We start from the raw sequence: 27,485 nt of genomic DNA, 5'->3' as shown, positions 1-27,485 counted from the left end.
ATTGTCCCCAGTTCAGTTCCTTCAGAATTGTCCTTGAATGGTATTTTGTTGATGGCATGATTGTATGGTTCCTAGCTTCTTGTCAAGAACAGCTTCCAAAATGGGCCTGACCTTGACTCTGCAGGGAGCAGAACCCATGCATTCTGGATTACTTTCTACACATCCAAATGGCTGATTCCCTCTCCATCCTTGTCTGAAGCTACTGGGAGTTTATTATTTAATCATTTTATATCCATTTTGTGGTAGTGTGCAACTCCAGGATTGAGCCTTGTTTATTGAAAAATTGGAAAGATATGCCATTTGGTAGGATGTACCGTGAATTAAATTTTATAAATGTTGAATTTTGTGTTAGAAAATAATTGACTACTCTCCTCTTTGATCCTGATTTTGAGACATGAGGAAGAAAATAAACCAACACCAAGGAATCAAAAAGTAATAGGAGGATAGATAGGACGAAATCGGGGAGACATGACATCATATTAACCAAGAAAGACAGGAGAATTTAAGTGACTTAATTTAACACAACAGAGACACTTTACTAAAGTGTTGGAAGATAAATTTATATTTCAAAGGCTTAATGCATGGGTGGGGGAAAATAGAGGCAGTGAATATAGAGCACTAAGTTTAGGAATTTTTTTGTGAACCAAAAAATAGAAAAAAAATGATGATTCTAAGACATTTAAGTAAAATGCAAAGCCTGAAAAACTAAATATACTTCTGACATTGAAACAGCCATTAATGTTATAGAAGATATAGAAATTTCTTTCAAAATAAATTAAAATTATTCTTTTTAACAGGACTAATAGGATCATAATTTATTAAACTGTTCTTTAATCTCCTCTGGTGGATGCTAGGCAGTTTTTGTCTTCATCACTATGTACTATGGCAAAGAGTCACAAAATAAGTATATTTTATTCCTAAATAAATGGTTTTTTTATTAAATAAATAAACATTATGAGATGTAGAAAAATCAAAATAAAATAAACAGTCTTAGTTCTAGGGCAAATGGCATTAAAATGTTTGGACATGCTGCATCCCCCTAATGAAGAGTCTATCAGACCATCCATGTTTGCCTCCTGGCTCAATAAACAAACAATTAAGATGGAATGGTCTCCAGCATTTGAGTCTGTCATCATGCTTCGTTTTTCAAAATTATCAAGTGATAAAAAGTCATCAAACATTGTAATTCATTTTAAAATGCTAACATTGTAGATGTATAAAGCTATATCTTCATTTCCTTAACACCTTTTCCTCTTACTAAATTATATATTTCTTTAGGATAAAATTGCAGTTCTACTCCAAAGCAGGTATGAGGCTCTTGGCACAGAATAGGGGAGAGAGAATAAAAGCATGAATGAGGGCAGTGACGTAGAGAGGAGGGGATGCGTTTTAGAAATAGTTTGGGGGTAAAATCAGTAGGACTTGGTGATAGATTAGGTGAAGCCAGCAAACGTCAACTCTTAATAAGCTTAGTTGAGAATAAAAGGAGCAACTCAAGGCAGTATCCAAATAAAAAACAAGAAGCAAAGGGATAAAATTTTTATGGTGGAAGAGACTCTATGCTTATGTGTTCAGGTTACAGATCTGGTTGAGAGGGAGAGGTCAAAGATAAAGTGGTAGCCAGTATGTATTGAGGCCTCTAACTAAGTACTTTACAATGATCTCATTTAATGCTCACCAAATGCCTCGTCAGAGAGGTTATATTATTATCATCTTTTACAGCTGAGGAAACAGAGGCACAGAATTCTAAATAATATGCCCAAGTTCACGCCGCTAGCTGTGGTGGAGGCTGACTTTGAATCTGGATTCTTAACAGACTCACCATGCTGCTCCAGTGGAGAGCGAGGAGATGACTAATGAACTCCCAGAGGAGATGGGATTGAGCAAGTGCGGAGATCACGGTTTATCCCGAAAGGAAGATTCTCTGGGACCAGAGGAAACAACATAAAGATAGGGGCAGATGCAGAGAGCATTTTGAGAGAGGTTAGACAAGAAGTGAAACTACTTTACATCCGCTAGCTTTCTTTTACTTGATGGAGAAAGCAAGGCCATCCCCCAATTCTAAAGCAGGGTGAATGTTGGGGAGTCACTCTTAAAACGCTTACTGAAGGAATAACTACTTGAATGCATGAGGAGAGAACTGTAACTTTCATCATATTTCTAATGATTTCACTGTGCAAGAAACCTGAAAAAATATTACAAAATGGCCATATGGTGATATTACTCTACATAAAAAGTAGGAAAGATAAGGACTCATTTTTTTTTTTAATTCAGGCTAGCTAGAATAACACAGAATAGATGGATTACCTACTTCTGAGCTACACTACGTAAATTTGATTTTTAAAACCTCATAAAACAAAAATCAGGTTTTAAAGAATACAAAACAAATAGAAGAGTTAAATTATACCTTCATGTTCTGAGAAGTAAATCCAAATAACTACAGAGAAATTTATCTTTATTTTTAATTAATATAATTCCATAAAGCTAAAAGGGACTTTGGCATCAGATGACCCAAATACTTCTCTTCTAAGAAGAGGAAATTAAGGGCCTGTGAAGCACATGACTTGCCAAAAATGATACAAATCATTGATAGGAAAACCAGGATTTTAGTATTCCGTAGTCTCTTCTCCTTTTTGTATGGTCAGAAGAAATGTTATATCTCACGTTCTTTTTTAATATATATACTCTTTATGTTGTCCAATCCTTTATGTCAATTAATCTACTGTAATAGATATATAAACTATTAATTGATCCCAAAGGGTACGATAAGGGAACTAACATTTACAGAATGTGCAGTCTTTGCCAAGATCATTGCTAAGCACCTTTATTTGGGCTTGATCTTACATAATTACCTTAAGTATTTATTGATGGCTCCATTTATTTTCACGGCTGAGAAAACTGTGGCTGAGGGAAGTTAGATAACTCACACAGGGTCATGCACCGTCATGTTCTTCCCAGTGTACTGTGAAACACCATGATGTTTGCGTCTTTTAAATATCTGTTTTATTTTCTCCCTGTGAGACTCTAGATATTTTTTTTTACTTTTAAATAATATCAGCATGGTTGTGGAAAGGTTAATCTTTGATTTGGATAGCATGGACTACAAAGAATAGTTAGAATGTAACTGTAAAAAGAAACTAAGCTTAACTGCTCTTATGCTCGAGCACTTCTGTTGGGATGGACAAGGAAAGCAGAATCTACGGGAAGGAAGTACACGACGGAAGGTGTGGCTGCCACCATCATCACTGGAGCTTGCTGCCCCTGAAATCACTCACTCCAGAAGGATGCCTCATGCACCATTTCCTCATATGTTTGCTAGCAAATCTAAGTTTCCTAAGAGAATGTTAGTTTGTCATAACCTAAGTCACACGTGTCAACTCTGATGGCAGGGGAAACTGGGAAATGTAGTTCATTAGATTCTCTGCAGGAAATGTATGGAAATCTCAAAATACAAAGAAGGATTTCAACATGCTTTAGGCAGCTCAAACTTAAAAATGTTTGCTACAATACACCCATAAATTTTCCAACAGTCCTCTTCTGTGCTCAAACAATGAAAATAATAACAATAATAGTTATAATGCCTTGATAAATGGCTTGGAGCAGTACACCCAAATGGGGATATAATGCTTCTCCAAGATTCAGTGTGACCCACAAATCTTCATGCATCATTATAAGTGGTAAGGATTACAAGGATTTGCATCTTGTCTTTAACTTGGAGGGTAGATGCTAATAGGTTCCTGAAATTTCTGGTTTCATGCACTCCAGGTCAAGAGGATATACTGTAGTGGATCAGTATAAGATTCTGCAGGATGCTAAGAAAACCAAAGTCCCTGCAGCTCAGTTACGGCATAGCCAGTGAATCACGGCCATTTCTATAGGAGCAAAACTGCTACCAATTTGACATATGGAACATGTTATTTCCCTGCTCAAGGCATTAGTGTACCAGCAAGTATGTTGAAACTGATAATCGGTTTTAGCTATTGGGTTTTTATATTTTCAAAACTGATTCTTTTTTTTTTTCCAGATAAGAGTATGGCAGGTCAAAAGAATTGTGAAAAAAAATATTTTCTATTATATCAATGCCTTCAATCTGACTGGGATATGTGAGATTAATTTCCTGTAATCTCTATCTTCCATTCAAATTCTATAAAGTATAAATCATGTTAAGTAGTGTATACTCCTCTTAATTTTGATATTCATAATTTAACAAGTATGATTGTATTAGTGAATTTTCTGTTACTAAAAACTGCAGTTGATTGAATAAAATACTTTTTATATAAAATAGAAGTATATATTTTAATTATAAAACTGGCTATTCTGATTTCCAAAATAGTTTTCAAATTAAATTTGTTATGTAATTCAAAATTGTCCATGTTTTCTTATTCAATTCATTTAATTCTTATTTAAAAATTGCCAAACCAATATAAAAGTTAGCCATTTGGCAATATTGAAACATCAGAAAACAATCAATAACACAATATTCAGATTGGGTAGTAGTTATAATGGGCAATTCAATAACAAGATGCTATATATAATCTGATTTATATTGTTTGGTATGCATGATTGAATGATTAGAACCACTTAATCCAAAATCTGTTCCATTCAACAATGAAAAATATTCAGTCAGATTGTTAGTTTAAACTAATGAATCAATTTAGTCGAAGTTAGTGAGGCTCATCCAGAATAAAATTAGAATATTCAGTTTCCATGAAACTTTACGGGTGTTTTTATCACATGATTCAGCACTTCAAGTCAGATAACTTCAAAATGTGTCATTTTTTATTTCAGTCCAACGTTAAGCAGACTTAGTAGATGTTTAATATATATTGATCTAAATGATGATTAATATATCTACCTCTTACTTTGACATTCTATAGAGAAGAGAAATTTCACAGAGCATCCAATAACATTTGGCTATATTTTTATGGGTATAAAAAGTAAATATCTTAGGAAAGTGTTGTAAAACTTTTAAACAGATATAAGACCGATTCCTCAGAAAAATATATGCTTCTCTAATATATGCCTTATCATTTATTCTTAGACATCATTAATGACAATGAATCTCAAAGGTCTATGTGCAAGCAAAAACAACTGACTTATTTTAAAGATATAAATTAAGTACTAATTTTTTTATATTTCCTTTCTAGTTTAAATTCTGTGGAAACTACATGTAGAAAAACACTCTGCCGGGAACACTGAAATTGTAAACTGTAACACAGTTTAACATAGTTAAATAGAGACAAAGTAGAAATTTTCTTTAGGGAGAGCAGCTGGCTGCACTGTGTTCTCAGCTTTGCAGCTCCAGGGAACCAATGCACCAGAAGACAGAATTCAGGAAAAGTGAATCATACTCTTTTAGGAATCTTTTTGGTAAGACATACACGCACACACACACAGACACACACATTTGGAATGTACTCCACTACGTGTACTCCACGTATTCAGCAATAGGTATGCAAATTTAATTTTAAAAGGCTAGATATTTAAGGTTTTAAAAAAAGACTAATTTCTTAGCATTTTGATAATCAATAACTTTAAGTATATATTTTTAAATGCTTCAGAATCTATAACTTCTTATCTTTCTTTAGCACAATATAGGGGAGAGGGAGGAGGAGAGGAGCAAGGAGGAGGGCTGGGGATGTAGAAAGAGAGAGAGAGACAGAGATTCAAGAACAGAATCTTTCTGCAGTGTCAACAGGGGACTGATGCTCTTTATGGTTCCACAGCTCCATGCATTTTGTAGGCAACAAATAACAGAGTGTCTGCCCAACAACTGAGTAAACAAAAGGGCTAATGCAGATTTTGGCAATACCTTCTCCCTGCTTTACTGAACCCCTGAGAATCTGCCAGGAAGTCACCACGTCTGTACACAAAATCACACACCAATGGTACTAAATCTGCCCCTTTTACCATACTGTGCAGCTTTCGTCTCCCAGACTTCCACATTAAGGTTCCACAAAGTTCCATAAAATACTTTTTCCCCAGGAATGCATTTTATCTGATTTAATTATCTTACAGGCAAACACACCCAAAATGCTAACTGATTTTTTTCAAAGGAAAAAAAAAAACAGACATAAAGAGTACGGATGATTTCTTTCCCATAAATATAGACATCAAAATCTAGATATCTCATACATTTTTTGAAATTACAAAAATATTTTGAATGAACATGCTATTTTCATAGACATATTAATCTTTCCATATATATCACCAAACTGAACTTCTATTTTTTTCCCAGAAACCAACTCTTTCTTTAAAATTATTTCCTTCTCTTAGTATGCATGACATTTTGCCTTCATATCTTCGTCAGAATCCTAGGATTTTGACTTTCATCATCTCTCTCCCTGAAGAAGAATCCCACATCTTAATTTTTTGTTGAATATATGCTGTCCCCTTCACCACTAATGACAGGACGCTAGCTCTCCATGTGTCTTGGGCCTCCTAAAATTCTCTATCCAGTACGTTCTTTTTCTGGACAACACAGATCTCCACCCTGAAACCAGACAGAAATATCTAAAACATGAATAGGGTTAAAATCATTCAAAGTCTTGCATCCTGTCTAGCTATAGTTCTCAAAGTGTGCTTCTGAGATTAGCAATATCAGTATCACCTGGGAACCCGTTAGAAATGCAAATTATCGGCCCCTGCGAGGCTGACCTGAAGCAGAAACCTTGGGAGTAGGCCCAGCAATATGTGTTTTAAGAAGCCCGCAGGCCATTCTGATGCATGCCAAGTTTGAGAACCACTGAGCTGTGGGACAAAGTCTCTATTTCTTAGCATGCTGTAAAGTTGCATCGTCCATGGAAAGGCAGTGTCTGAGTCAACAGAGAGATTGTTAGTGATGGGGTTCAGGGCAGGCTGCCCCAAGATGTGCCACTCTGGTATGCAGATGATTTCAAGCTGAAGACAATAAAGGCTCAGACGACTCAGAAAGAAACTTTGACCTCCCCTCACTAGCTGCCTAAAAAAATTTAAGATAGAAGGCCTGTCCCCAGCACAGGCCATCACCATAGATAACTCTAGGTATGGATAGACTGGCGGGCGGGGCGGGGGGGTCCTTGCTAAACCCATTCTTATCAAAGCTCTGAAAACCATGTAAAAGTAGAAGTTATCCTTCGTAAGAGACATTTACATTTATAAAGGAAATCTCCATTTGTAAAATTATCTCCCTCTCTGTACCAGGAAGAAGGGGCAATGACCTTATCTCTAGAAACTCTTATCAGTGCAGAAAGTGAGGCCTTAAGTCTGCATGTTACCCCTACTCGTGTTTACCACGCTTTTCTGGTAATCTCCCATTGCTGACACCCCCCACCCCTAACATCCTCCTTTGTCTTTAGCTGAAGATAGTATTTAAGATGAGAACCTCTGCCATTTTTGTCAAGTTACCCAGTTTTTCCAGGTCTCTCCCATGTACACATGTTGTAAAGCTTTGTTTGATTTTCTCTTGCTATTCCGTCTCAAGTCAATTTAATTTGTAGCCCAGCCAGAAAGGACTCAGAGTGGGTAGAGGATAGTCTTCCTCCCCTACATTAGAAACATCAATTCTTGCTCCACCCTGGACCAACTCGGAAACAACTAATATAATATGCTATCATGGAATTACCTGTGATCTTGGGAAGTTGGGCTTGTGTTTTAGCAAGCTTGGTGCATCCTTAAGTTTGAGAAGCACTGGTGATAAGGTTCTCCATGGCTTGGTTTATTTCTAGCTTTTCGGCCTCCTAACTTGCTCTTCTCACTGTTGGAAATCCAGCCTCAGCAAACGACCTGTGTCTCCTCAAAACTACAAGTGACTTCATGGCTCAGTCATATCTCACACACTATCTGTATTGCCCTCACCAGTGTTTCACACGGCTGATTGCCATACATTCTTCCAGGCTCAGCATTCATCTCACCTCCTCCAGGAAGCCATCTCTGACTTCCCCACACTACTGTTTCTTATCTCTTGGGGTTCCAACTGCAATTGCTAAGTTAAATGCATGTCTCCTCAACAAAATCTAAGCATGAAGAGCAAATTTGAAAAATTTCTGGAAAAATAGCATACTTTTTGTAGGTGGAGAGAAAAGACAACATTCAATGTTTAAGAGAATGATATGTCCCTTAGTAGAAAGGAAGTACCAAGCAGTGTGAAGTTACTGAACTAGTCTCAAGACCCAGGACCTGTTCATGCTATTATGCACCACCGGTGTGACTGTGGGCAGTCACTCAGTTCCCAAGTCTCAACCTTCTCATCTGTGAAATGGGAGAAAAAGTCCTGTTCTTTTTACCTTAGGGTATTGCTGTGTCATTCAAATGAGATGCTTGATGTGAAAGTACTTAATAGATCCTAAATTTTACACAAATATGCAGAAGACATTTCTGCATAATACTTTAAACAAAAATAGCCTTTTTCTTCATCTTGAAATATCAGATTTCAGGTGAACCATACAACTAATTGATATTAGAAAAATAAAGTAACAGAATCTTAGCATCTTTATTGCTAAAATTAAGACATAGTATCACGAGCACACAGGTGTCATATGCAAACATAGAATGCCTACTGAATACTAAAGTGACATTTAACATACTCCTAAATTGCATGTTTTGTCATAAAGTATTTGCCTAGATATCTCTTCTATAAATTGCACATATGGAATATACAAACACATTCTTCAGCTTTGTTTGGGCTCCTGATTATCTGCAGAATATAAATCATTGATCTGGGATCCAAAGGCCTTCCCAATCTTATGCCAATCCACTTTTGCAGAGCATTTCCATCCACACCTACCCCAAACTCATGCTTCTAAAGATCCCTGTGATTTACCTGAATATTTACCTTGTTCTTCCTCTTCCTATGCTTGGACTGTGCCTTTCACTTCCTTCTCCATGGAATAGAACATGTTATTCTGCTATTGGACATAAGCTCACAGAATACCAACCTTAGACAAGGTTACTCAGAGAGCATGATAAAAATGAGTCGATAAAAGTCCATTTCATAACCTTATCTAAGCACAAACAACAACAAGATTCCTGATGCCCACAAAATACCAAACATCCCCTCTCTTGGCCAAAATGAGTGACTATTACTTCTTTACCAAATGAAGCTTTGGCCTCGCTCTAGTCTCTCCTCCATACAGTAGGACTTATTGAGATAGAATTGCCCCATTTCCTGACAGCATCCAATCTAGATCCAAACCTGGCTTCCTTTGACCTTCCTCCAAAGCACTCAATCAAAGCTCAAATCCTAATACAGGTTCTTTCTCACACCCTCGAAATGACATGCCCTGTGTTTCCTCATAGTGTGGATTCTCCCTCACGGCGAGCCGTTAAGAAACGTAACTTGTTCCACAACAGTTGTGTCTTTGGGTTTGTTTATTTTTCTTTTTCAGGACATATTTAATCTGAGCTTTGAAAGAGGACAGGGACATCCTCCGATGAAGAACTCAGTGAAAGGCACATTCTAGACATAGCAACAGGATGAATAAAGACAAACGATGGGGTCAATCACTGGCTTCGTTAGAAACGTGGGTCTGTGGGCAGATGTGGATGGAGACTGGAGGGCATGGAAAGCCCACTCTTGTGAATTCTTTCCCAAGCAGAATTAATTATCTTTCCTCAGTGTTCCCAAAGTACACATACTCATCCAAAATAGATCTTTCTGTATTTTATAGTAGTTGTTGGGGGTTTGCCTTCCTGGTTAGGCTGAGAACAACGGAAACCTGGCCCATGTTTTACATATCTTGATATCTCCCAAAATTACCCAGCTGCTAGTGTGTTGTGCAGTAAAAATTTATTGAATAGAGGTGTGAATAAGTGTGCTTTCAAAGTTCAATAGGAAAAAAGAGTCATTATTATCTATTTCTACCATTGTGAATACCTGCAAAGGAAATTCATCCATCATCCAATTATTAATATATGTAAAATTGTTGAAACTTTAACAAATTTTAACACAGATAAAAGTAACATAATGATTTTAGGAAAGTGTCTTACGGGGACATATTAAAATCAAAATATTTTTGTTTAAATTTCATTACCTGTTTTATCTTCATTGGAGCCAAGAAGAAGTATGACTCCCTGCAGAACTGAATGAACTGGTTTTTGCTCTATTCTATGGAAGTCTCTTGTTCAAAATGCCAATTTCTCATTGGCTAAGGAAATTTGCTGAACACAAGTTTCAACTAACCTTTCTTTCTTTCTGTTTTTTTTCTTTTGGTGGGGAAGATTAGCCCTGAGCTAACATCTATTGCCAATCCTCCTCTTTTTGCTGAGGAAGATTGGCCTTGGCTTAACATCCATACCCATCTTCCTCTACTTTATATGTGGGATGCCTGCCACAGCATGGCTTGATAGGTGGTACATAGATCTGCGCCAGGGATCGGGACCTGTGAACCCCGGGCCGCGGAAGCAGAGCACATGAACTTAACCACTACACCACCAGGCTGGCCTCTCAACTAACCCTTTCTTAAACAGGCAATCGACATCTTAAAAACCAATCCTCGTCATGTTGAAACCCTTGCTCCCACTCCCTCAGGGACCTGGTGTCTCAGATTCTTCAGGACTCGGCCAAGTAAACACTGTCTGTGCTCAGCTCTTCATTGCCAGTTAAGTGACAGCTCCCTCAGGTCTGGTAAATCATCACTCTATTTTCCAGATTCCAAAATTATGTTTTTCTTATCTTTTCTTTAGTTCCCCTGATCTTGTGTTTTAAAAAAAATTCTATTTCTATACTTAATAAAGTATCTACAAGGAGCAAATTAAACATTTGTATTTAATCTCATACCCTTATCTGCTATTCCCATGATATTTTTCAACACACAGTCTGACATCATTGTAAACATGAATATGGGCACCTTAGATTACAACTTTTTCTAAAAATCCTTACACTAACGAACATCAGTGCCTTCTCTTTCATTATTGTCATTTATAAAACTAAGTAGAATCTTTGAATATGGCCTTTTGTCAGATTTCCTTTTTTATAATACTTATATTATTTAACTTTCTAGATTTTCTACCAGAGGATAAAAATTGCCAGCCCACTGGTCAAATACTGCCTGTTTAGTTTGGCCAGCAGAGTATTTGAAAAATAATATAATTTTATGGAGTATGGGCTCTTATCACTTAGAAAATTTAATTATTTGTCTGACTCCTAAAAGTATATGCGGTCTCTAAATTGCTTTATCTACAGTAAATAAATGAAAAATGAGTGAGTAAATGAGTGAACAAGTCATGTGTATTCACTTCTTTCTGCCCCAAAATAATATGTATTTATCTTTTTTTCCCTTTATCTATACATTTCTTTGTCTGATCCATATTCTAGCCTTAAGAATGATTTTCAGTTTGGGGCTGCATTTTCTAAATTTCTCTGGCAGCAATTATAGATTTTCTTCATGAATTTATTATTTGGTAGACTATATTACTGTGCTTATAAATGCTGAAAAACTACTACTAATTTTGGTGTTTGTGCTTACCATCTTTGCCTCCTTCTTCCTCATGTACAATATCTATATTCAATCCCCAAACACAATGATCAGCTCAGCACTTTGGGTCCAGCTTGGTAACATAACACTATTACCACATACTGTAATTGTTTGTTTATATTTCTCTTTCTTGAATAACTCGTCTCTTTTTCAAGACAGTAACCATGCTTACTCATTTGGGGAATCTCTACTCTAATTCTATTGATAACAAAGTTACTACGTTGTTTGGAACATCTTAGCCATGCAATAAATATTTGCTAAATTAACTCAGTCATGTGCCTTTTTGCCACCACAGCAGACATCTTCTTGGACTATAGTTTTGTTTGAACTGATCTGACTAGAACATATATTGTCATATAGACAGTTTCTCCAGAATACAAAAACTTTCGGTCAATTTGGTGGGGAAAAAAAACAACACAAGTTGACATTGTTGATGCAAAATTGCCAATGTGTTCCTCACTTTTTTTCTCCTTTCAAATGGATGTTCTGCCATTATATAAAAAAAAAGAAAGAAATACTGCTATGTAAATCAGATGGTAATTAATCTTTTTCCCATTCCTTCTTTAACCTCACTCAGCAAATTGATTTGCCTTGCTCAGAAACGGATCTGCTATAAAAAATATTACCAACTTCACAATGATTCTAGAATCTCATAAATTGTAATAATTAGCATGATCTCCGTTTATATTTCAATTAGCTCCAAAGGAACAATTTCCTAGAATAGATTCACTTCTATTATCCCTAATAGCATTAACCAGGTGAGGCCATTCATGGCATTAGGAGAGAGTCCAGTGCTGTGGCCAGAAGCACATTTGCCTTGAGCTGAACCCAAGGGTCTCTGGGGGTCTGAGCCCTTTCTTCCTTTGCTGCTTCTCTCGCCCCAATGTCTAATGTGGTGTTTACATCATATATGCACTGCTCCTCCTTAATCTCTAACAATTGCTTACTTAAAAGCCTACTGCTGGCTGCTATTATTCTTGAACTTCTCTATTTTTCATAATCTCTTTTTGATTCTTTACATTGCAAGTGTAGCCTTTGGAATAATAACAGTTTGGAATTTTTGAAGTCTGCAAAGATGGTAGAATCTGCAAGTGGAACGGTGATCATTTCCCCAGTACAAAATAAGGGGTTAGTTTATATTATCACTAAGGTTCTTTCCTGTTCTAAAATTTTAGGATCAAAAATCAGCAAAAGTTCTAGGGCTACTGTATGATACAAGTCATGCAAGAAGTTTGCTTACCCAGGTCCTTTCCAAGGGGGCCCTCAAACAAGTCATCATGATTTTGATCATAGAACCCGGCCCATTTGGTCACAGCTGACTGGCCAGCATAGTTAGAATAGGAATTTCATGAGAACACAAGCTACAGGGGTTCCCATATGGAATGACTCAGTGAAATACAGTGGTTGGGGAGTTTATTTAGTATGAACAAATAAAGAAGGACTGAATTAGTTGCTAGTGCCAAGAGCCACAGAAGCAGATTCATAGAATAATAATGGCAGACCAGCGAATGGATATCGGAACTGTCAATATATCTAAGTTCCAGATCTTCATGGTATCTTGAACAAAATTTCAGTTTCCAATGGGGCTCATAAAATATTTTCTGTACTTCTATATTTTTACATATACCCTAAAACTAAGGTCTTAGCATTTGAGGTAACATGAATATGTCTACTTTTTTGAATAGCAAAAGATTCTAAATAATAGTGATATAAAACTATTTATTTAAAAATATCCTTATATTATTTAACAATAGATAGAATATAAAATATTTATAGGAGTTTAATTTTATTTTGATTAAGTAAAATATAACATTTGCATGATTCATATTTTATAAATTTAATTTTAGACCATTTTCCTTTTAAGTTCATTATCTTTGCAAAGTTTGAAAGCGATAGTCATACAATACCAGCCATACAGTAGAATTATACAGAAGCACTTTTTAAAAATTAAATCTATTTAAACAAAGATCTTTATCCTTTAGCTTCCAAATAATCTATATGGTTGCAGAATAAGCTGATAGTCTTAAAATAAAGAGTTTTGTTTAATTTGAAAAAGAAAATATGTATGGGTATAGTTTTCTTCAAGAGCTGCTGAAGAATTATTTGATTTGTTTCTAACTCACTTGACTTTTTTCAACCTATTTAATTCCACTAATATCCAAAACTCTTAGATCCTGATAAGGGCTAATGATGTAATTAAGTCAACAATACAAAGGTCATGTGATTCAGTTATATTACAGATTAAAAGTCTTTTATATAAAAAAAGAATATATGTGTAGAAAATGAGGAAATTAGTTTTTTACCTTTGTTGCAGTCTTTTGATTATATAATACAAAAGCTCTTAAAATTTGAAACAGTAATTTAAAAAACTGGAATGAAATATTTAAAGCTATTGAATTATACTGGGTTTCATGCTTTAAAAGATAATACATACTTAAGAAGTGAAAATGAGTCCAAATTAAATGCACATTGAATAATACTATTCATAGCACAAGTATGAAATGCAAAGATAATGGCATCTGGAAAGAATAATAGAAATTAAGTTAACCAAATGAATGGGAAAAAAGTGACCATTTGGATCCATTTTTAAATCCTCTAAGACTCTCTTTTTAAATTATATATTTAAGAAATTTTTAATTCCTGATGTTAAATTACTTTATAACACAGAAAATTAGTTCGAAGGCAGAAGGATAAGAATATATCTTCAGTTCAAAAAGTGTACTGCGGGGCCAGCCCTGGTGGCCTAGTCGTTAAGATTGGTGCACTCTGCTTCAGTGGCCCAGGTTTGGTTCCCAGGCATGGACCTACACCATTTGTCAGTGGCCATGCCGTGGCGGCAGCTCACACACAAAAAAAAGGAAGATTGGCAATAGATGTTAGCTCAGGGCGAACCTTCCTAAGCAAAAAAAAAAAAAAGAAAAAAGAAGAAGAAGAAGAAGCGCACTGCTTTTCATGAGGCATAGGAACCTTGTAACTAATAGTATAGTTCAAAAAAAAATGGTCGCCTGTTAGTGTAAAGTTCTTGCCATGGTAACCGTTCTTTACTCTTCCACAAAAAGTAAGAGAAGTTTTATAAGTTGCTCAAAGGAGAATATAAACAAGAAATGTGTGAAAAACAATTTCAAAATTTAGGATTCACACATGAACTTTTCTTCTGTCCTGTCGACCTTACCATGGAGAGACTCTCATTAGGCTGAACTCTAAGTCAGGATCCAGACTGTCTCTCGTAACACGGGGTACTGGGTTCTGGCAACGGCTTTATTGATAATTTACTGCAGAACAAGGGAACTTTCTTTCCACAAAGTTAAGAAAACTTTGGTGGTCTTCATATCTTTCTGTTATATTGGTATTCCTGCCCCATTAGATGGTATACAAATTAATGACAGGAGAGCAATATTAAATCTATGTACAAATAGTATAAATGCTGACTTTAAATGACATTAAGGATAGTGTTAAAACAGATTTTAAGCGAAACAATAAAAGCTAATCTACGTGAGGTTAAACTTTATGGTTTAAAAGTAGCGTTAATTACAGAACAAAAGCAGTTATTAAACCTGAATGTTTATCTCTTCTTTAGAGAAAACAAAGTTAATTATTTGATGTTCTGAGTCTAATATTTTTCTAATATTCACAACATCTTCTATCAAGATTCTTTTACATAAAGATTCTTTTTCCCTTTTTAAAGGAAAAAAAATCCCTAATATTTAATTTAATTTAAATGTACTGTTTCATGTAAAAATTTAGTAAATGTACTTGATAAAATAGTTACATAAATGGTATTATTTTTAACCAGTGCTCAGCATTTAGCATCTAAATGGTCCCAACTCTCTTCCTCTTTCTAGCAGGGAGATGTGTGTTCTAAAGAGACAGATTTCATCATGTTTCAACATTATTCATCATTTAATTGTCTCCTCTTTTTTGTTTAGTTCTGAAATACTGTTACTGAATATGCACCTGATCTCTTTAATTTTATTTATTTATTTATTTTTTCCCCCAAAGCCCCAGTAGATAGTTGTATGTCATAGCTGCACATCCTTCTAGTTGCTGTATGTGGGATGCGGCCTCAGCATGGCCAGAGAAGCAGTGCGTCGGTGTGCGCCTGGGATCCGAACCCGGGCAGCCAGCAGCGGAGCACGCGCACTTAACAGCTAAGCCACGGGGCCGGCCCTGCACCTGATCTCTTGATACAACTTCCTGTAAGATCTATAATTGGCTCTAGGATTATATCTTCTGTTCTTGAAAAACTCTTTCCCTGTGAAATCATGCTATTCAACTCATCAGATTCTGCCCTTCCTCATTGTCATCAAGGAACTAACTGTGATTCCTCCTCATCTGTGGAATATTCTATCCCAATTCCTGAAAACACTCATATGGACGAAACTTCCATGGCCTCTCAGCTACTGAGCACCACATTCCAATGAACTCATCCTGTGATTTCCACCTGTGGTCACGTTTGGGACCTTTTCATCATACAAAATTATTAATTTCTACACCCTCCCTGATTTTCCTGATATCACTCTCATTTCACCAAGCCTATTCTCCAAGTGGTTGTCAGAGAAATTCTTTTGAAACATAGTTCAGAACTTTCCAGTCCCCTGCTCAAAATATTCTCATAGTTTCCCATCACAGCAAGAATACAATCCTGTATCCTTACCAAGGGCGACGGTCCATGCACTGTCTGGTGCTTGGTTACTTCAAATCTCCATGCCCCACATCCCTCAAATGAACTCCAGCTGCACTGGCTTCCATGCTATTCCTCACTCTCACTCAGCACTCCCCAACTCCAGGCCTGTGCACTAGCTGATCCAATGGCCTGAAGTTCTCTTGCCTTGTTCTGCACTTTTTTTTGGTCTCTGCTCAAATATCACCCACCCCTCAGAGAGGTCACTAAATTAGCATTCCAATGTTTCTGTTGCTTCTTAATCTGCTTTATTTTCTTCTTAGCATTTAGTACTACATAACATTATATGTTTATTTGTATATATGTTTATTGTGCCACTTGATGGTACAATAAGCCTCCATGGTTGTTTGGTTCACTGGTCTACCTCTAGCACCAAATCTAGCTAGAATGAATAAAAATGTGAATGAAAAAAAAGAAAAAAGGAAAGAAAAGAATATTGCTTCCTGAAAACACCTCCTCTTCTTCCTGCTCACTTGTACAGCCATTTTTCTAAGGCCATTTGTCAGCCACATCAGAACTTCAATATGTAAGTTTGCCACATTCATAGTTCAATCTGTAGGCAGCTAGATTAGTGGTACATCACTTCAGTAACACTGCTGTAAACACCACAGTCTCCTTGTACTGTGTACAAGGCAAAATCTAATGTTGAATTGACTTTATAATCTGCTTGCTCCATGATTGTACCCAAACAACTCATTGCTAAGAATATAGAGCAAATATCATTAGTTTAAATACTATTCAGAGAATAGGATTGACAGAACTTGGTGAAAGATAAACTACAAGAGATGGAAGCATAAAAATGACAGGCATTCTGACATATGTGACTAGGCGTATGTGACATTTCCTAAAATACAAGTGATGGAAGATGATCAGGTTTAGGGTAGGAGGAGATCACAAATTTGAGCTTGGCTATGTGAATTTTTGGTTTGCTTTGGAGACATTCAATTGGTACTATTAAGAAGGCATTTGATTTACCTTGACCTGGATATATAAATGTGGGAAATTAACAATCTATGGACGGCTATTACAGATATAGACAGGTATAAGACTGTTGGAGAAGTTTATACATGTTCTTGGGTGGGGAAGACAGAATAAGAAGAGAAGATGGTCCAGGAGCTTTGAGGACCTCAACATGTCATGGCTGCTAAAGAGGTAAAGGGGAAAATGAGGAAAGTTGCCAGAGGAAGTGATGTTTCAAGAAGAGGAAGTGAACAACTACATCATATGCCGCTGAGAGGTCAAGTAAGATAAGACCTGGAAAAGATTTATTACATTTAGTGACATAGGAGTCATTAGTGTTTTCAGAGAGAACTCTTTCGGGAAATGTTAAGGGAGAAAAACAGAATGGACTGGGTTAAAAAGTGAGCGAGAGGTGAGAAAATTGAGACATTAAGTGCTGGGCAGAGAAGAGAATTTTGGGATCCAAATTAGAAGTGGATTTATTGGCTTTTGGTAAAAGGAGTGATACATCTCATGTTGTAATCTGAGAAGAAGAGAGGTTTTGTGTAGCTACAGATATATTTGCAGATCTTATAGCTGGACAGTGAGGGAGTTCCTGTGTACTGGTTTTAGTTTTCAAGGAAAAGAGAACAATTTCTTCTGCTGAGAGTATGGATAAAGATGTCTGAAAGTAGGAGCAGAGTCCTAGTTTAGAAGAGAATGAAAAAGGCTTGTATTAGTCATGGAAAGAGAAAACATCAGTTGACCAGAGGCACATGGAAAGCTTACAATGCAGAGTCGACAGACATTTATTGAATCAGGCCACTCTGTCCATTTCACTGCCACCCATCTAGTCCAAGCTGCCATATCTTGCAGAACTATAGCAACAGACCATCTCTCTGTACACTCTATGGCCCCTTGCTAATTTGTTCTACTTAGTATAGCAAGAGCGATATCTGTCAAACACATATCACATTCATGTTATTCTATGTTCAAAATCCTTAATGGCTTCCTATTGTTATTAAGATAAAGACTAAAATCTTTAACACAGATAGTGTGATCATAAAATGTATCATCTAACCCAGGAGCCTTTCAAGATTGTTAGGGTATACTATTAATAACCATGTTGAGAAAGCTAATGTAAACCAGGACTGCCCTGGGCAACATGGGATTGAGTATTACCCTATGTACTAGATCTTACTTGGTTTAGCTGCTTCATACATCTCCAGTCTTCTTTCACATCACGTTATCCTAAGCTTGCTCCTGTAAACAATTCTTTTTTGTTTTTTTCTTATACGCCCATCTCACTCCCACTACAGGCATTTTCACTTGCTACTCCATCCACAAGAAACCTGGCCCCCTCCCCAGTCATTGCTGTAGAAACACACCGCAGAGGTTCAGTGTTTAAAAAGACGTTACCACGTACAATAGTCGCATTGCAGAGAAGGTACAGGCAAATGTTCACCAGCCAGAGACTGGACCACCACATCTAAGCACCCCAACCCATAAAAATGACAGGTTTTCATGAATATGTAAGTATAACCAAGATTTCCCATATTTTTCTTGCCGCTAGCAGTGACAGACACACCCCACAATGCTCAAGAAGCAAAAGTGAGAAATTCTGATAACATATATTGAAAGAGGCCATGGTATTTGTCTGGTAATATCTTTAGATTTATAAAAATATTAAAAATGGGACAAGGAATTAAAATATTGAAGATCTTTAAAAAAGAAATATCATTTGTCTGAGGTCGTAAATCATTGAGGACCTCTTTGTTAGTTGAGACTATTTAACTTTTGGAATATAGGATGTAAAGTTCAATTGATTATGGATGGTCTGATTTCCTCATCCCTTTCACAGCTCATTGTTCAGATTCCAGCTCAAGGATTAATTGTCACTTTTCCAGGGAACCTTCCCTAACTATTGTTCTATATTCTTTGTCCACTTTTATGGTACCATGCAAATTTTTCATTGTAATTCAGTTTTTAATTATATACGCATTAGTTTGAATATTTCAGTGGAACTTTTTCTCCTGTACTGGAACATAACCACAATAAGAACTGGGACCATGTATCTCTTTCTACTATTGTATAGTCAACCCTTACCACAGAGCTTGGCACATAATAGAAGCTCTATTAATAATTTTTGAGTAAGTGAATGAATAAACATGAAAATGTTCTTGAGCAAATAATTTTACATATTGTTTTTTTAAGTGGCTATTTTTATATAATGACAATCCATGGTGTTACTCTAGAGTTTTCTTTATGATCACACATGAAAATTATGAAAAGAAATGACCTTTGTTTTCTGCAACCATGAATTTTATACCAAAAAATAATGAAATCATAATACTGACCGAAATACATACAAAATAAATGGAACACTTATTGTTCCCTCAAGTCGGCACTGCCTTAACAGGAATCTAAGAGGAAAATATTCTTGTCACTTCCTTTGCAAAAGAATTTTGCCAATCAAGCTGGTGGTTTAAAATGTGTGTATTGGACTAAATGTCTTGCTTCTAACAATAGAGTAAGGGGGAGTCAATGGGATGTGACTTCTTAGTCTAGGTCATAAAAGGAATGTATCTCCCTCCTTGCTCTTCTCATTCTTGAACAGCTAATTCTGGGAGGTCAGCTGCCATGTTGTGATGACAATCAAGCACCTTGTGGAGAGTTTCATGCAATGAAGAACTGAGAACTCCCTGCCAACAGCCCTCAGCAGACTGCAGCCATGGCCAACTATAACAGTTTTTTAAAATGCTGTCTTGATTCAGTTTCAGGTCCTACTAGAGGCCAGTCAGTCCCCTTGTTGAGTAGCCACTTAAGTCCACATCCCAACCACCTCTCTTATCAAGTTCTCATACTCCAGGCCACTATACATCCACCTTAATCACCTCAGGGACAGGTACCAGACAACCAGGGACAACCCCTATGCCCAGAACCCACTGAAATTATTTAAACTGGCCAAACGTAAACCTGCTAACGCTTTCCTTCCCTCAGAAATCACAATAAAGGTGACGCCCACACTTCTTTCTCCTTCTGCTCTGTGACCCACCCTGGTACTACCCCTGAATGGCCTTGTGTGAAGTGCTGTGTTCTCCCCAGGGAGCTGGGAGTACAGAAATGTAAGACTCTTGTCAGTTTCTCTCTTTTGATCTGCACCTGGCCTCACCAAACCTCACCCAAAGTAGTGTGGTTAATACGCAGACTTCTTGATGACAGCCTCCTGAGAGACCCTGGCCAGAATCACCCTGTTAATCTTCCCCCTGCTGTTAATCCTCAGACACAGTGTGAGAAAATAAACGTCTGTTTGTTTTCAGTTGCCAAGTTTAGGGATAATTTGTTATGCAGCAATAGATAACTAATATCCAAGCTAACATTCTTCAAAATTGGCATGATATTTGGGCTTTCTTCCTCTCTCGTAAAAGAAGATTCCATTTGTCTGGAGGCTAATTTTCTTCTCTCCTTCTCTCTCTCTCTCTCTTTATATATATATATATATTTTTTTTTTCCAGACAGATAAATATATCTGGCAAGAGAATTATGCTTCTAATTCAGATCAAATGTTATAAATGATATCTTTGGAAATGATTCATCCATACATGTGCTTCACAGATTTTTATATAATCGAAACATTTTACCATAATTTGATTCCACCACAGTTCAATTCAGTAAGAGTTAACTGAGTGAAAAGCATTTGCCTAAAATTCTGGCTGGAACTGATGGGAATACAAAGAAGGAAAATATACAATTTCTCGTCTCAAGGACATAATAGTTTCATTAGCTAGTTCTCAAACGTTAATTGATAGACTTGATAAAAATGAAAATTCTCACGCCCCATGAAAATTCTGATTAAAAAGGATCTCTGGTGGACATAGAGATCTATGTTTTTAATAGATTTCTTAAAGAATTTTGGTACAAATGAACACCAAATAATTCCTTGAAAAACTGCTCTAAGAAGCACATAGAATAGTTACTTAGGAGGTTTTTTTAAATATCAGAAGATGCAAATCTAAAATATGTATCATTAGATTTGCCTAAAGATAAATCACCTCATTAACAATTCAGTGGCAAGGCTGCAGATCTGCATTAAAAAAACCTGGGTTCTGGTCCCAGTTGTTGGTCTCTCCTTCTCTCTCTCTCTCTCTCATTGAACAAATTAGTTTACTTCACTGGGACTCAGATTCTTCACCACTGAAATGAAGGAAATGGATTAGATGCTTCCTTAAAATATTCTCAGCCTTTAAAATTAGACAAATTCAAAGCAAGTTGCTAGACACCAGTGTACTATTTTTGTCACAGTCTCCTAAGATATGATATTTTCTATCCTGAATTTCTCTCCTTCAGTATACAAAATTGAGTTAATCATATATCATTCACATGGTTGTTAAAAGGATTAAATGAGACAAAGTATATAAAATTAACTGTCAAGAGCACTCACTGAGCAATGCTCAGAGCTCTGTCCTAAGGAACTTACCTGCCTCTTCTCACTTAAACTTCCCTACTGCCCTATGCAGTTAGTAACATTGCAACCCCAATTTTCCAGATGAGGACAACTGAATTCAGAAAAGTTATGTAACTGGTCCAATGTCTCATAGCCACTTAAAATGCCTCAGAGCTTGGATTCAAACTCAGGACCATCTCACTCCAAAGTCTAGGCCTATAAGCATAAGCCTATAAAAGCTGACACATGACAGGTGACTGGGAGTAAAACATTACAGAATACAGATAAAGCACACTTTATCCCTCTCCTCTAGTATTTCTCAAACTTCTCTGGTCTAACGAACACTTGACACGCCTGATAAGAACACCAAATTCTTGATTCTATCCTAGCCCCTGACTCTGCATTTCCAGCACGGAATTATTAAGTGCCTTCAGTGGTTCTTATCATCAAGGACTTTTGGAAAATATGGTTCTATCCATCTCTTGTCTATTTATTATGTTTAAAATTATTACCAATGAGAGACATGATTTCATCCTGCTTTTTGGGTTTGACTGAATCCTATGATACAAAGCTCTGGCCCATGACAAGGCATATACCAACAGCACAGCCCTGTTTTTTCATACTGAGCCTTCTCAATGGCCTGCTTTGCTGCCAGCTGTGGGGAAACTGGCTCCGTCTCATCCCCAATGGTCCCTAGATAAATAGCTGAACTACCACATTTGTTGTTTTTGAATTCCCTCATTCTCTATAGGAAGTCTCTGGCTAGCCGTGCTGGAAAGTCTGGAAACAGGTCAGCAAGAGAAGTTCCAGGATTCCTTTCTACAGTAGTCAGCCAGCTTGCTCTATGCCTGGCTGGACTCCAGGTATTCTAACAGAAGGGGAGCAGCTCTGACAAAATGCAAACATCCTTGAGATTTCTTACAACATTTAGGTCTTTATCCATTTCCTAGTTCCTGAGTCATTACTCATCTCCTATCCTCATCAATTTAAATGTGCTTTTGAAAATAATGGACAGCAAGATGTAGAGGATCCTCCAAAGACATTTAAATCTCGTGAAGGAATGATTAAAATACAGACAACAATTGAAGTAATAAGTCATCCCTATTACGCCTTTTCTGCCCACAACATTATAAGCTTCATTCGGCTAGGAAGTTTTTTTTTCCCCTAGAGATTTCCCAAACAGTGTCTGGCATAGCGCTGAGTGAATATTTATTGAATAAATGAAGGAAAAAGCGTTTAATACACTTCTGTAGATATAAATACGATTATTTGAATACATCATCAGTCTTTGTTCCAGACTAGGAAGGGCTGTAGTAGTAGATCACCTAAGAAAAAGAATGGTTCCTTTCTCCCCGGCATTAAAATGGGAAGTTGAATTCCTGGGGCAGAATTAGGCTAAGATAAAGAAAATCAGGAAATTAATTTTCAGTGTATCAAGCTTACAAATTGAAAGAAAACATCTTGCAGTTTATGATCCAAATTCATCTCAAAGACATAGTTTATGTGGCATTCACTGTGTTTTTCAAAAAAAAAAATTACGCTATTTAAAAAAACCAGGTAATTTCACCCCGACGTCCAGATTTCTGGCTTACCTTGCAGAAGCACACCTCTCTGGCTAAATGGAGCCCTAAATTCCATATGATGACAATCAACTGGCTAACTTCACCCACATGCGTTATTTACCGTGACTTTTGACCATGGTTAGTGGTTAGGTTGTTTGGAGGATTACAACAGAAAGTCTTCTGCACGCCACACACGCTCAGCAACTGTCATTATTCTCATTAGCATTAGTCCATCAACATCAACATCAACATTATGATAACTACCTACCAATTCTGCATAGGCCTGTGGCTGGGGTCCCCGAAACAAATGTTATAACATCTTTATCCCTCCTTAGCTCCTTCCTCTATAATGTTATCCAACAGAACTTTCTGCAACAAAGAAAGTGCTCTACATCTGTGTTATTCAATACGATAGCTACCAGTCACAAGAGGCTATCGGACATTGGAAATGTGGATAGTGCAATTAAGGAACTGAATTTTTAATTTTATTGACTTTTCATTAATTTTAATTTAACTAGCCGCATGGCTGGCACTTCGGACAGCACAGCTCCACAGCTTCACTTGAGCACACCTTTTCTCCTCCCCTCTCTCCCCACCAAACTCTGCTCTCTGGATCTGAAACTAATGTATCTTCTATTTTAAGTAGTTGGCAACGTTTTAAAAGGTTATTTCCCTAAGGGTAATTTGCCAATTTTGCATGATCAAAATAACATGTAAAAATATGAATTCCTTGGATCCCCTTCCCCACCCTACCCCCTTAATTCTAGGGTAGAGCCTCAGATCTCATATTGTGTATTTTTTAATGAGTACTTCTAGGTGATTCTTATGATCAAGTAAATTTAATAAATTCTACCAAAGGAACAATTTTCAAAGAGGGCTAAGAAAGAGGAATCAGTGTGCATTGTACAATTTGTGGGCATTTTTGAACAACATATGCCAACCTCCCACCCTATCTTCCACTATCGCAGCCCCACCTCAACCTCTGCCACCTCACCTACCCAAATCAAATCCACTGCTTCCTATGTACCTCTCAGGGGGAACCTGGCTCTCTGTTTGTGTCATTTTTTTGTCTTACTTTTTAGGTATGAGCCACCTCTGTTCCCTTATGATGAGTAATACTCTAAAGCCACACATGTCAGCCCCTGTAGCAATGTTTGAACCACTTGACCCTGAACTGCTTTCCATCACTGTGTGAGTCACGATGGATCCCTGACGGTGACGCACAATCATCTTTTCTCTCCTGAGACTTTGAATTTGGAGTTCAAAAGGATAATTTATTTCTGCCTGAAGGTAGTCTCAGGTGATATAAACTTGTGCTGAGGGGCAGTCATGTTTAGTCATATCACCATGAAGCATCTGGTAAACCTGATCTTCAGAAAAAGGGAAGAATGAAGCGAATGCTCAGAAGCAGAGAGAGAAGTCTCCTTGCCCAGATGGATGGAGAGAGGAACCTAACTTCCTAGTGGCTTTCCAGTGAGGATGTTTCCTGAGGAATATGATGCAGGTTGGATCTTACCAAGCGGACGGCACTGAGGGAGGGCTACTGGCTGACATTATACAAGACAGCCTCTCACGTCTGCTTCTCTGCTAAATTCTTACTGTTCTGGGGAATCCACAGTTGCAAGTTGACTCCTCAAGGACCCAGGACAAACTTCTCTGCTACCTTCCACTTAATCAATTTGCCCAACAAATATGCAATACAAGTTCCACTGTCCCCAGATTATTTTAATTTTCCTCTCCTCTTTGTGTTATTTTTCTCTCGCTCTCTCATGTGTGAACAAACAATTAGCGTGTAAAATAATTAAACTAGCTGCAAAATAGCTACCTGCATGCCTCTGGGTTATTCTGCAACACCATCTCCTCTCCTTGCTTTGTCCCTGTGCTCGTGCCAGTCTGAGGATGATGTTGTCACACAGCCAAACGAACCCTCGGAGACATACCCACAGGTGTATGGGGAACAAAAGAATGAGAATCCTTGTCTTAGAACAGTGACTTTCGAAATTTGGTAGGCACCTCAGCAGCATTTTACAGATACGGATGACTAGGTTGCACACCCAGAGAGTCTTAGTCCCTAGGGCTGGGATAGATTTGAGAAACTGGCATTTTTAATAAAACTCTGGTCTTTCTGACACTGATGGTCCAAGGATTTTAATTTGAAAAACACTGTCCTAGACAAAAAAATTCAGATAATAATAAAGGTGTGTATGTGTGTGTGTGTGTGTGTGCCTATGTGTGGGTGAAGGGGTATGATTTTTTAACTTCAGATGGGCATTTCTGATAACCCTAAAGTCACATCTTTCCCTTACTGTTTTGTAGTAATTGATTTACTGCTAGTTGTGCCCCAACGCCTGGCCCAGGCCCTTATGTGAGGTGAGATAGCTGGGTTTAGGAGTGTCTTTGGTCAAGCGAAGAGAAATGGACCCAGTACCCGGTAAACAACAGAAAGCCATGCGGGAAGAAATTAGGTAAGAGCTGGCTCTGAAACCAACTGAAGAAGTGGATTGAAAGCCCAGGGGATAATCCAGGACTTGATTTGAACAACTACCAACAATTTGCACATAATCAATTTTTAGAGTCACGGGCTAGGGCAGGGTTTCTCAAACTCAGCAGTATTGACATTCTGGGCTGGATAATTCTTTGTTTGGGGTTAGGTGCGGGGCTGTCCTGGGCATTATAGGATGTTTAGTAGCATCCCTGGCCTCTACCCACTACACCCCAGCAGTCCTCCATCCCCCAGTTGTGACTATCAAAAATTTTCTCCAGATACTGCCAAATGTCCCCTGAGAGGCAAAATTGCCCCGGGTTGAGAACCACTGGTGTAAGACAGGAAGAAGGGAGGGAGGAAGACCCCGACTTATGCTCCCCTTGTAAGTGTCACTTTGTCTAAAATTCTTTTTCATAGTAAAAGCAAATCTCTATGTAGGGAGACGTGGTAGCAATAAAGCTCCCATTTATGAATACAAGGTTTTAGTGGACTTATGGGGAAACTTCTTTCCTCAGAATTTGGCTTTGGTATTTTCAAATTTTTATAAATTCAGTTACTCTCATACAGACTCTTGTACAGCTGGATAAACAAAATCAAGGAAACTCTCAGCCACATCTTCATTAGCAACTCTGCAGGCAAAATCCCTGTCATTTTGAGATGTTTTGTATTCAAAGCAATTGCAGAAAGAGTATTTCCAGATTCTACTGCCTGCTTTAAATCTGTGGTTTTGCCTTTATTATTGGTGTGGCCTATTACTGCTGGCCAAGTGTACAATAAAATTTGCAGCTTAAGTTTGGTGTCTCTTCTGTACAATCACAGCTGCTCTATCCCCTAACTCTGGGGCAAATACTAGTTCTAACAGTGCTCGTGGATCAATATAATATACATCTGGTCTCAGTAAGTGGGTCGAGAAATCTGCATCTAAGCTCCCACAGCAAAAACCATATCAAGGAAGGGCTATGCTGAAATAAGAAAGCCCCCACCCCCCGCCCCCCGATTCAAACACCTGCATTCTGTGCAAACCCAAGATCTGAGCCTGGTCAGTTGCTGCTTGCACAGCAATTAGTTCTTGGATACTTTTGCCCCAATTATTAAGAGTCCACTAGAATAACAGATTATGGAAAAATGAGATTTCCGTAGAGGGACCTTATGTGGTGTCTTGGCTTGTTTTATTGCTGGCACTTTATCTTTCTGTAAGGCAATGTAGTATTTACCTTATGTTCTATGGCTCAAAACTTGAATTTACCTATCTTAAGACATAAAATTCTTGCAGAAATCCTCCTTAAATGTTGGCTGACTTCCCAGTCTTAGGTGTCACTTTAGTTAAGTCACCCTAGACATAGCCCCAACTACCAATTGTGCAATAACAAACTTCTCAGCATGGCTGGGAGAAAATGAGCTTCTGATTCTGCTCAGAATTCTGCCACTCACTTTAGATGTTTATGACTTTTTCTCTTCTGCTATAAAATGAGGGTGATAATTCATGTTCAATATTCAACACACTCAGCACAATGTGCCAGGCTCTGGGCTAATTGTTGAAGAATTTATAATAAAAGAAAGAAAGAGAGAGGGAGAAAGGGAGAAAGAAAGAAGGAAACAAGGAAGGAAGGGAAGGGAAGGGAAAGGAAGGGAAGGGGAGGGGAGGGGAGGGGAGGGAGGAAAGAAAGAAAGAAGGGAGGGAGGGAGGGAGGAAGGAGGGCAGGTTCCTGCCTTGGGAGATCTAGTCTAGAAAGCATTATCTCTGTTGTAAGTAGGGTGGCTGAGGGTAGGGCTGAAAGATATTCAAATAAGGAAAACAGATTTTCATAAGTGCTTTGAAATCACGAGTAAAATCTCATGTAGATTTAAGATCTTTTTATATAGCGAGAAACCCCTAGAGTGATAGACTGTGCTGTTCTTCACTTATATTAAAATAAGATAT

Source organism: Diceros bicornis, chromosome 16 (genome assembly GCF_020826845.1).
Source record: "Diceros bicornis minor isolate mBicDic1 chromosome 16, mDicBic1.mat.cur, whole genome shotgun sequence".
NCBI classification, from domain to species: Eukaryota; Metazoa; Chordata; class Mammalia; order Perissodactyla; family Rhinocerotidae; genus Diceros; species Diceros bicornis.
The sequence above is the reverse complement of the archived record's forward strand: the minus strand, read 5'-3'. Positions refer to the sequence as shown.